General features: G+C 57.0%; 1 non-coding gene across 1 annotated transcript in view; it reads right to left on the bottom strand.

Moving 5' to 3' along the window:
* Positions 1 to 551, bottom strand: part of LOC126323675 (small subunit ribosomal RNA) — a 1,893-nt gene extending 1,342 nt beyond the window's left edge. The window contains exon 1 of the ribosomal RNA XR_007559615.1: positions 1 to 551. This exon is cut by the window's left edge and continues 1,342 nt beyond it. This is a non-coding gene — a ribosomal RNA (small subunit ribosomal RNA).
* Between the last annotated feature and the right edge of the window lie 1,949 nt (positions 552 to 2,500).

Raw genomic sequence — 2,500 nt, 5'->3', positions numbered from 1 at the left:
AAGGATTTAAAGTGTACTCATTCCGATTACGGGGCCTCGGATGAGTCCCGTATCGTTATTTTTCGTCACTACCTCCCCGTGCCGGGAGTGGGTAATTTGCGCGCCTGCTGCCTTCCTTGGATGTGGTAGCCGTTTCTCAGGCTCCCTCTCCGGAATCGAACCCTGATTCCCCGTTACCCGTTACAACCATGGTAGGCGCAGAACCTACCATCGACAGTTGATAAGGCAGACATTTGAAAGATGCGTCGCCGGTACGAGGACCGTGCGATCAGCCCAAAGTTATTCAGAGTCACCAAGGCAAACGGACCAGACGAGCCAATCCGATTGGTTTTGATCTAATAAAAGCGTCCCTTCCATCTCTGGTCGGGACTCTGTTTGCATGTATTAGCTCTAGAATTACCACAGTTATCCAAGTAACGTGGGTACGATCTAAGGAACCATAACTGATTTAATGAGCCATTCGCGGTTTCACCTTAATGCGGCTTGTACTGAGACATGCATGGCTTAATCTTTGAGACAAGCATATGACTACTGGCAGGATCAACCAGGGAGCTGCGTCAACGAGAGCTGAGCAGCCGGCCGCCCGGGAGTGTGTCCCGAGGGCCCGCGCGAACACGCAAGCGTCCGCTCAATTATTCTGCAAACAGGAGGAGGCTGAGCTCCCCTGCACGATACACCTCGAAACCCTCTCAGGTCCCGGCGGCGCGCAGCGCCGTCCTAAGTACTTGGTCGGGTTCGAGAGAGGCGCAATCGCCCGGAGATAGGCGAGTAGACGCTTTCAGTGCGAACACCCGTGCTCCCAACTGAGCTTGCCGCTGCCGACAGAGGCCCGGGAGCGTGCTGTCGTGGCATTGCCGGCGGGAAACAACACGCGCCACCTACGGTGACCGGCAGCTCCAACGCCAGCGCCACAGAAGGGCAAAGCCCCACTTGGGTGCAGAAGCGAACTCTCCCAGCACAGCGCACGCGCCAACACGTCCGCAGAGCTGCGATACAAACCACCTGCGAGAACCGCTGGGGGCGACCGAGCAGCAGACGGCGTCGCGACGCCGAGTGCCGGGCGGCGGCGCATCCTCAACGCACACAGTCCGCAATCGGACCAGCACACTGCAGATGTCCACCGCGCTTCGCACCGGGCTCGACAGAACCCACTTTGGCCGCCTGGCGCCGCGCGCAGGGTGCGCCGGCGCATAGCTGGGACGCCAGCCGGGCCCGTCGGCCGGCGCTCCTGCCACTGGGCGCCCCCCACCAGCCGGCTGTAGTGCGTGCGCTCACGCAGCGCGCGGCCAGCACGCCGGGCGGCCCCCCCTCACCGGCCGGGGACTGTCCCGCCAAGCCACAGCCTCGTATCGCTTCATACCCACATGGCCAACTCAGGTTCGGGGGCATGGCGGGTACCGCCGAAACAACCGGTTCACAGATGTACCGATCGTCGCTATCACCGATGCACCTGCAGCGCGAACAACCGCTCAACAACTGATTTCCAGTTCATTTGCGGATCTTTGGCAGCAAACGTATACGTCAATCTACATTTGCGAAATCTACGATTCTGGCATGCCTGCATGTTATGTGTCACGACACGCTACATCAGCCCACATACACACTGCGGCATGTACACGAGAGAACACGTGGAAGATGGTCCGCGCACGTGTGCAATGTCCCTTGCGCGGTCGACTGTCAACCGGCCTCTGTAGCATGTCGCAGATGTGGAACGCGGTCCACCGTGCTATCATGTTGTGTGGGGCAATACGATTAAATAGGAAAACCCTCGTCGCTACATCAACAGACGGCTCACGCTGATTCCCGGCAGAGGGAGGAGGGGGGGGGGGGGGGGGGCCAACATGCAATACTTTCGTCCGTACCTACTTACCACATGTCTGTACGGCGTACAACAGTGCAATCTCGCTGTAATGGGGAGACGAGACAAGTAGCATCGTGCACAACATATGGCCCTTATGATTCGCCATTGTAGGGCGCAGCCGGTGTACGGTCAAGCATGTGCCACATTATGTCACTCAGTACGTAACGACGGATGATCAGTGTGGGTTACGCGTACATCAGCGGACAGTCCACACAGGCCGTACCACAACGTACACTGACTGCATCGACAACCGAATGCAACTGAACAGCTGCAAGGCTCATTTCACAAACAAACGCCTGACCGACCAGCTTGGAAGGGCAGGAGGGGAGGGCGATATTCGTTCTGTAGCGGTACACCCTTCCAGTGGTTAGCGGGACTGTGTAGAAAGTACGCAACACTCGAAAGACCTTTATGTGAGGGTACGCACCATGGCATCAAGAAATACACATGACACCAGAGGATCCAAGCAGTGAACTATGTTCAGAGGGTTGCTGTTAGGCAAAGCTACATTCCTGTGACGTTACATGTGACAGTTAAGGTGCAGTGTAAGTTAGGTTAAGGTGCAGTGTAAGTTAGGTTAAGGTGCAGTGTAAGTTAGGTTAAGGTGCAGTGTAAGTTAGGTTAAGGTGCAGTGCAAGT

This window comes from Schistocerca gregaria, unplaced genomic scaffold (assembly GCF_023897955.1).
Source record: "Schistocerca gregaria isolate iqSchGreg1 unplaced genomic scaffold, iqSchGreg1.2 ptg000865l, whole genome shotgun sequence".
In the NCBI taxonomy this organism is placed as follows: Eukaryota; Metazoa; Arthropoda; class Insecta; order Orthoptera; family Acrididae; genus Schistocerca; species Schistocerca gregaria.
The sequence above is the reverse complement of the archived record's forward strand: the minus strand, read 5'-3'. Positions and strand labels throughout refer to the sequence as shown.